This window comes from Lates calcarifer, linkage group LG19, assembly GCF_001640805.2.
Source record: "Lates calcarifer isolate ASB-BC8 linkage group LG19, TLL_Latcal_v3, whole genome shotgun sequence".
NCBI lineage: Eukaryota > Metazoa > Chordata > Actinopteri > Centropomidae > Lates > Lates calcarifer.
The window spans coordinates 13,424,596-13,434,641 of NC_066851.1; positions in this window are offsets into that span (position 1 = coordinate 13,424,596).

Sequence of the window (10,046 nt, forward strand, 5' to 3'; positions counted from 1 at the left end):
CTAGATAATAGGTCTACTTAAGTTAGTGACTCATGTGCAATTATAAAATGAGCAAATGAAATTCAAATAAATAAATAACAGTATGCAAGGATACAATTATTAAGCAGAACTTCACTTCTAGTCGACTGGCTAACCACAGTCACTTGTTTGACAGCATTAGTTCCAGATTAATGTAATTGTTCCTGGTTTACCATTAGAACAAAATGAGCAACAGGGGGACTAAAGTATTATCATTTAAAGGTGCTATATGTAACTTTTTGCTATACATAGCCAACGTTAGCATTAACAACTGTTTACCTACAAGTCTAGAGAAAATATTGTGAGTTCAGCATCAAACTTTATTCTTTTACTCACCATGAGCTGTCTCCAGAGGTGGAAAGCGTTAACTCTTATTTGGTTTCTATTTATTCAGTTTTCTTCCACTGATGTTAGCATGCTAACCAGTTATCCCTGGCTCATCCCATCCTCTGATACTAGTTTGCAATAGTGAGACACTGTAGCATCCAGTCTCCCCCAACACGAGAGGCTGAAGAAGTAGCTTTGCCAAACAATGGTTGAAGCTCCTGGTAAGGAAACAGTTGTTCATGCTAACATTAACTCTGTAGCAATAGTAAAAACATACATATAGCATCTTTAAAATAATCAACTTGGGGAAAATGTAAATCTATGAATGAGTTTATAATGGAACTCTGAACCATAACCATGCAGTTGTAAATGTCAAAAAGCTGTTAATAAGTGAACCTTTTTACAGGAGGTCAGAGGTCAAACTGATGAACTAATGAGCTAAAAAAAAAAAAAAAAAAGGCGAATCAGGTGTGGTGGCAGAGGAACATAATCGACAGCCTGGCAAGGCAATAATTGCTCTTACTAATTTTTTATAAAGCCATTAGTTAGTACAACCTCAAAACTATCTATGAAGGGCATCTTACATTTAAACATCATGGCATCAGACAGAAATGTTATGGCATAATAATGTTTCTCTTGACATTTCATGGATGAAGGTTTTGGGATGGGGTGTTCACAGGCGCTGAATTCTGCCACTTTTGTCACTTCTGATGTGTGAAAACGTCTGTCATTGATATTGACATTGGGTCACTGACAGTTACACATGAGGCTGTGAACCTCTCACTCTCGTTCAATGCATGATGTATGTTCTCAAGGTCACTCATTGCCTTCACTGAGGCTGCAGTCGGCTGTATTCAGTAGGCTGATGATTTCTGTGTGAAACAAATTTTTAGTCTGGTCAGGAAATATATGTATAAATTATGCAATCAGTCCTTCCACATGCATATACACACAGACACACACCAGGGCAATGTCCATTTTCCAAACTGAAGAAATGAAATGACTCCAAGAAATCTTGGAAATGAATCTGCTGTTATATATTCGTTTTTCATCTCAAGCGTCTATGGCGATCATATCTCCCCTTCTACTTTGATTCATTTCCTCATCAGAAACTTTTAATTGAAACAGACTTGTCACTCACATTGTGCCCAATATTCTTCAGAATCACAATCGACTGTCTACAGCTGTGGTGCTCACCTGGCTTTGTTAAGACCTGAAACTTGTACTTTTAGAAGTTCTGAGGCAATATTTTAGAGTATATATTATTCACACTTTTTTTTTCTATTAGTTGGCCTATGGTTTCTATTAGTATATCTTGTCATTTCTTTAGGTTATGAAGCGATACTATTAAGTTTGCGATGAATAATATTTAGAATTCAGTGTAAGGATTCAAACACAATTTTACTCATATGAGTGACAACTGAATGCAACAAAGCAAAAAGGAAGATATTACATGTAGTGATGATATGATTCAGTGCGCTAAGAGTATGTATGATCATTCTAACCTGTATTGAAGTGGGGGATAGGGAAGTGCTAAGTATAGATATAAATATACTAAATACCTGTTTTTTCCCCTCACTTGTGTTCTGTACGTTGTACCACTGCTACTATACACAGTGTATGTGTATGTATATTACTTTTATATAGTCCAACAATCTCACATCTTTTCTTCTCTTCTCTTATTTATAGAGACTTTGGCAGAACAATAGTTCCCAAAAGCAAATGATGCAGATGGATAAAGTGTATTGCTAAATGTATGAGACACAGACACTGCATAATAAACCCCATCATATATGGTGCCTATCATAACAGCTTGTCTGGGATTAAACATACATCATTGTTGTATTCAGAGTTTAGATGATTTGCATCTATCATATGACCAGTTTTATGTCAGAGCCACATGAAGTCATGTGGATCTATTTAAACTTACAGAATGGGGTTTTCAAACAGCAGCAGGTCAGCAGGTTGCCCTTAGGTCAATAGGTTATGCTCTTGAGGTCTTCCACTCCACATGTTCAGGCCACATGTATGGGTTCTGACAGTATTAAGCAAAAAGACAGGGGCTAAAACAGCATGAGTGAGAATACATGTTAATACATACGTAATACATATTAAACAAAAATTCCTCTTTGACTGTCTATGATTTGGATCTCATGATAAGACTGTTCTGACCCACTCTTAGTTCAAAATAACAAACCACTGATTGTTGCAGAGGATTTCCCCTGAGTTGTTTTCAGCCCAAAACTGATAACATACTTACAGTGATGCATTTTTAATTGTATATTAAAAAAAGTTATGTTTCCTTAGCTAACAGTTAAATTGACTTTTGTCACGAAAAAAAAAAAAACTGCAGACAGGCCCATTTTAAAAAAAAAATGCAAGAGCATTTGTGGCATTTGAGCATCGTTTAGAGTTTGATGTAGCATGAAGGTGTCTCACAGAGGTGTAAATTAATGATGCTTTCATCTGATCTCTTTGGAGTTTTCACAAATAATCTGTGGCAGGAAACAGAGACTAACAAAGTCTCTCAAAGACATGTTTCCACAGAGGGTAGATGTAGTGAATGTCACTCTAGTATAGCAGGATCAAAGTTTTATTTGATTGAATACAGATGTTTACCTGGCTAATGTCAGTCTCGGTGCATTCATGTGAATTTCAATTACAGAGGTTCATTTTTCCTGTGTATAATCTTTAGTTTGTACCATCTTACAAGAACAGACATTTACAAGGTTAAAAAAAAAAGCATTTCACATCCCAATTTACTGGAGATGTCAGGGCGGTGAACATTACGGAGTGTGGTGATATCTCTTTTATTGACTCAAACACTAAAATAATCCATAAGGCATACATAAATGCCTCTGACACCTTTGAAAGTTACATCCCAGCTAATTGCTTTTGGTGTTAATGAATTCTTTCTGGGGAGGCCACATCTGTTGCAGAGAGTTTTCATTGACTTGGCTGTAAAACTTGATTATACTGAATGTTTTTCACCAGTTGGACATCTGAAATTGTTAACTTTAAAATGGCACGGATGTCATTCTGTGTCCTCACTCATCGGTGCTGTTATACCCTTGAGTTCCCCCACAGGCAGCGACAAAACAGCAGTTGCTGCTCTGCATCCAGGCTAGGCAAGAGAGTAATCGTCAAGTAGGACTCAGTGAAGCAGACCCTCCTGTGAGTTCATGATCATACAGCCCCCCCCCTCCCGGACTAACCGTGACCGTCTGGCACCACTGATGCACGGGGCACCCGGGTGCAACACAGCCGCCATTACCACCATTTACACAAAAACACATGCTCTTTTCTCTTCTCACATGCTCTCTCTCACTCTGAAAACATGCAGAAACACACAATAACAGGCCAAAGTGAGTCCAGATCAACATATCGTCCATCCTCCCTCTGAATCCAGTTTTTATCAGGTGCCCTGGCTGCAATCTCAGACTTTGGGGCTCTGCAGGGAAACTTGCAAACTCAAAGAAGAGTTGGAAATATTTGGCCCAGTTGGAAGAAAACACACACACACTTACACAGCGTTACTGCAGTATGAAAGTGATGTTTTCCTTTTGTTTCTTAGTTGTAGTTTCTGTGTGAAGACAACTTCAGTGTGAGTGACCCAGTTCAGCAGCAGCAGTGAAAGCAGCAGCAGCAGCACGGGGCAATTTCTGTGACTCTCCTTCTGCTATCTCCCATCATCTCTAAACCTACTGCTTCACCACAGACTAGCTAGCTACATCCAATCTCACACTGGCCCTGAAAGTCCTATTTTTTGTCAGATAATAAGGTATCCAGCAAGCCTCAAAGTCGATACATTATACCACATGTAAGCACAGGAAGGTGAAAAAATTTTGTTTTTTTAATAATGTGAGAAATGTTATGTGAATATTAAAATATATGGGGTTTCCTCTCTTTTATTTGTATTTTAATTCATTCACTTGGGATGATTCAAAATTAAAACTTTGTAGCAGCTGTGGCAGAAAAAAGGCAATGTAGGTCTGTAGTAGAAGATATCTGAGGTTTGTACAGTACAATGTGTTCCAGGTTGAAACATTTAGGCAAGACGTCTTTAAAACAAGTTTCTTATCAAATAGGGAACATTAAACCTGCATTAGCAGATTGTTTGGGAAATTTGGGGCGGGCTGTAAACTGTAAACAGTGCAATATTCAGTCCCCTTTTAGCACTGTTTTTGGTTTCCATCAACTCCTCTGGGAAACATGTGGCTCTTAATTTGGCAAATCTTCCACTGTGTTCACCAGCTAGTTGCTAATTTCATCTTTCTGCTTGGTAGTAGGCAGGTAGCACAGTGGATTTCACCATAAGAATCAATTTGTGTGCTGTGAAACCAAAACAATAAGTTGAAATATGCTAAACACACAGTAGGGCTGAGGAGAACTGCAAAGTCAAGTGATCATATTCTGTAAGTTTGTCACTTTGAGCGATACATTTGACTCTTTTCTTTCCAATACAAAAACATTTTTTTTACAGATTTAAAGAATAGACAGTCTTTCTGTAAACACTACAGGCGCTTATTTAAACTGTTACACTTTCTTGAGCTGAAGACCATTTTAAACATATTTCTGGGGTGGCCATCTCTTTCTATCCTTGATAACTGACAGCTGTAGCAACTGAGACCAAATAGGGCAAACCCAAATCAGGGCAGATCCCTCGTTGTTATGAGATTCAACCCTCCCTCTCCACCTATCCAAAGTCATCGCTGTAGGGATTTGCTCCCTTCTTATCCAAATGTTTATGAGATGAGACATGGGGAGAAATGACCAAGCTGAGCAGCTAGGTCAACCTTGTTGGGAATCTGGATCCTGAAAGTACCACATACCCACAGCTGTGTAGCAGTAGGAGCTCTGGATTCAGTGAGGAAGGACTGTGTTTGTATTTGCTTCCAAAACAGGATCTGTCTCATTTTTGTCATGGTAAAACACACCTATTTCACTTCATTGGCGTCATGTAAAACATGCATCCATCGGCCAATTCCACATAGTTTTAGGCCATTTTTAATAAAACAGAAAGTTAGATATGTCTCAGTTCATTGTAATTTCTCATTGTAGGACAACAATATGAAGTATAAGTGTATTGAATGACTCATCTTTTGGTTCTATTATGTATAATAAGTAGTGGTAAGCAACTGAGTACAAGTACAGTTTTGAGGGACTCTACTCCACCACATTGCTGGAGGGGATATTGTGCTTTAAACCTCACTACATTTAACTGACAACTATAGTCACTGTTATTTTACAAAGATTTTTCATTAAAATGTATGTATGTGTTACTGATACCGGAGTCATATACCAGCACTATAATATACGAGCCAATACTACATTTTAAAAACATAAACACATTACATAAAGAAAATAAAAATAATCAAGAAAATCATCTTGTCAGTGCTCTCTGGTGGACAAACTGTGATGGCGACAGTGTTTCAAATGATCTTAAACCTAGCCTTTTCACTTATCAGCTGACATGTACACCAATGCCAAAATATCTGCTATAAACTAATAATAGGTTATAGATTAGGACCTTCTTGATCAGATATAACATAAAAATGCTGCTTGCAGTCTGAAGGAAGTCATTCTGTTTGATAAGTATTTTCATTTTTGATCATTTGTGTACATTTTGCTGTGCATATGTATGTACCCTTACTTATTAGGCAGGACTTTTATTTGTAATTTTACATTGGCACCACCACTGTATAATCTGAAGATCTGAAGTACAATGAGAGAATCAAAAAATAGGACACATGTTGAGTTGCAGAACCCGTCCCAATGCAGTGTGCCCCAGCCTGGTCGGACAACATATGGTGCCTTCTGCTCCGCCAGTCAGCTCTCGAAGGTCCCCCCTGCTAAAAATGTATTGGGGGAGATACAGACTTCTATTTACAACTTTCCAAATCTGACGTTCTAACTTTCCAAATCTGATGATCATATGAAGGAGCCTGTGCCACCATGTAGGGATTGTGCCACTTTCTTGAGGGCTTGTGCCCCATTTTTGGGAGACCCTCGCTGTGCGTGTTGAGTGGCTAGCACTCAAGCGAAGGGCTGCCCTCTTGAAGAGCATTTCAGCACACAGCTATAAGGAGGACAAGGGGAGGGGGGTGCACGCTTAAAGTACTGTACAGAGCAGAATTTTATTCCCTGGGGTGAGAAAAAAAAATGTGACAGGAAGTGAGCTAAGTGGCGATGATGTCTGCTGATTGATAGGCCGGTGTTGCTGCAGTCAGGCTCATTTTGTCTTGAGTGGAAGTCACAGAGTCCATTTAGAGTCTGAATGGTCAGATGGGAAACTGACTGCTGGCAGCTATGAGTTTTATCAGCACTTTTAAGAGCAGGAACTGGTCCACAACAACACAAAAAAGCAAATGTAGAATTGATTTATTTAAGCTGTTACTATGATGCTACAGTCAGTGAGGTTTTCTTGCATAATTCATATCTTTCTCTTTGTAAACATTCACAGCATGCAACTACAGTTTCACAGATGGCCTCATTTTAACAATTAAAGGGAGATTACCCAGTGGTATAGATTGCAAACATTGTAACTGACAAGCATGGAGATATGAGTAGAAGAATATAGGACTTGATTATGTGAGCATGTGAGATGAGACTTGATTTACTGCCTCCTGGAGGTATAAGATGTCTGGTTCTGTGTGTGTGTGTGTGTGTGTGTGTGTTGCTTATATACTGTATGTGTGAAGTTTGTGCGCTGACAGAGACTGTCAGCGCCAGGACTAAAGGCAGGACTCAGACGCAGAGATGACGTAAATAAAACAGACTTTATTAACAAGTTCTCTCACTTGAGTGACAAAGAAACAGAGGCTATAAAATTTTCCTAGGGCGGATAAGAAAATAAAAACAAAATGAACGGTGGCTAATAAAGTTAGAACAAATCAAAAATCACTCACAGAGGAGGCAAACAAAAGGCTATGAAAGGATTTAACAAAAAACGCTCCAACAGGAGGAAAACCAGAAAAACTCTAAATAAAACTCTCTCCTAAAAAACGGAGGACCTAAGATAAGCTATGAACATAAACGAGTTAAACAAAACCGCTCCAAAGGGAGGAAAACAAACAACTATGAAAGTACTCTAAGGCTAAGGCAAGAAACTGAGATATCAAAATTACAAACAAAAAAAAAAAAAAAAAAAATCACTCTTACAAAGGAACAATGGCTTACTGGAGGCAACACTGTGGCTGTGGATTCAAGGCTGGAGGTAAGTCAGGTGAACAGACAAAGACACTCTGGCACAAGACAAAGGAGACACAGACTATTTAAACACGCAGAGGTAATGGGAAACAGGTGGAAACAATGAGTAATCAGGACACACAGGTGCCACATGAGGAAGGGCAAGTGCTCTGAAATGAGAGGAGAGTAAATCCTTCAAAATAAAACAGGAAATGACAAGACCAAAATCCCAAGACAAGACAAACCTCACCGCAGTGTGACAGAGACAAGGTGATAGTGAGGTGAATGAGGCGACCAGCCTAATCCTCAGAGGGCAGACAAGTGCTAATAGCACACATCACTGTTGGTGTGTGGGTGATGGCTCGTGGAGTGTGAAGAGGAGAGGTTATTGAGCAAGACGGGCACAGAGTTGATGCTAGGAACAAGCATCACTGAAATTCATCCCCTTGTCAGTAATATCTGAAAATCAAGGCTTGGGGATGATCCTAGAGAAATAGCATATCATTGTGTAATGTTAATGTTAGAAATGCAGCGCTGTAGTCAGGGTTCATTTCAGGAACAACATAGGAGAGAGTGAGAGCGGACAGATGATTTACTGGGTAAACACTGTCCACTTCCATCAACAACAGCAGAAAGTTAACCCACTTTATCTGAGCTGCATTTGCTGAAAGGTTACCCAACATAAAAGATCATGTTATCACAGCGATCTGTGGGTCTGAACAGTAAAGTGGTTTTAGCACCCAAAGGGGCACTAAATAGGAGAGAGCTGAGGGGCAGAGGGATTCAGTGTTCCTCAAAGGCTGGAGAAAACTCAGTATTACTGTGTGTGTGGAGAATGTTTATGCTTCAGCTTCACAAAGTACTACACCATCTGTTTAACTGTATCAACTCCTGTGTCACAGCGCACCACAAGCAACCTTTACTGTTGCACTATGGATTTACACTGCAAGGTGTTGCACTTGCCTTTTATGACAGGACTGAAATGATAATAAAAGCATGTCAAATAAACAAGGAAGGAAGCATTGGACCCTGTACCTGATATGAAGTGATCACTGCATAAGCGGAATCCATTTCCTGTCAGGTTCCCATCGATCCATTTTCTTCCACTCACTTCATTTAACGTCAGTAATCTATTCATGTTGTTGTTCAGGATCTTTAGGAATCTGATAAAATGCTCTCCCCCTTACTTGTCCCTGACTATTCTGGCATCCAGGGACACAACAGCTATCCACCATGTTCACTTTTTATAAATACAGCAGGCAAAGAGACAAGTTAGCTGCTAGCAGTGGTGACAGTAATTTGAACAGTGCGCTTTCCTGCCAATATGGCAGTGTTTTGATTTCGACTGTTGCATGCTGGGATTGCATGATGTTGATTAACAGAGCTCTATAGTGAATACATGACAGCAGTATTTCTACTTAAGGTTAAGTAAAAGATCTGAGCACCTCTGCCACCACAGCTTGAACTTTGACTGTCAAGTTTTTCTGACCACTAACAGCACTACGGAGCAATGTTTTGATGAGCAGGCCCTGTTTTGTGGCATGTGCACACAGATAAACATGTAAACGTGTAAGTATGAGGTTGACTCAATACACATTCCTCTGTTTCAAGATGTTCCACTGATCAACAGTTGGTGGCAGTAATAAAAAGTATGTGCAACAAAGTATGCACAAGCACACATATTTCAATAAACACGTAACAGTGGGAAGTGGGGATGGGTGGATTCCTGAAGGGCAGGGGGCAGAGTTCAGTAGACAAACGGCCTGAGGTACGACAGTCTCCTATTTATTCTGCCCCTGAGGCAGCACAGAGGGGAACCAGTGGCCTGGAAGAAGATGTGTAAGAGATCATGAGGGATTTTAGTGGACTTCTCAGGAGTGTGTTGCTTGTATTAGGTGGCCTTAGAAGGAAACAAATTATCTTGTTCTGCATGGTGAGAGAGTGCTACTAGCAAATGTCACCTGAAAATGTGTTAATATTCTCTATAAAGCAGTTGTAAAACTATCTCTCTCTCTCTCTCTCTCTCTACATATATATATATATATATATATATATATAGTTTTAGTCCTTTTCTGTCCACTGAGGGGTGCTGCTGGGTGAAGGGCATTGTATTGTATTCACCAGAAGAGAATAATTCAGTGCTGCTCCTTTTTTACTCAGCACTAACTGAGTGTTGTGATTCATTCATTCATGACACTATAAATGTTTTCCATGTGTGGAAGCCTACTCCTTCTAGGAAACTCTTTATTTCTTAGTCAACTGTATTTTCTCAAGTACAAAAAAACATTACTCTCAGTCAAAGATAAGAGACGCTGTTGTACCAGATTCAGCTACAAACTGTTTTCCATCTACAGTCCCTGTGCAGGTGGACCCACAATACAGCTGCAGTACAAAGACTTACAATGAAAAGTCCACTGTTCAACATCACTGAAAAAGGTCGATCATTAGTTTGTTCAACAAAAACACAGTTAGAGGTGCCAGGTTGTGAGAAATACACCTTTGGCTGGTGTTTA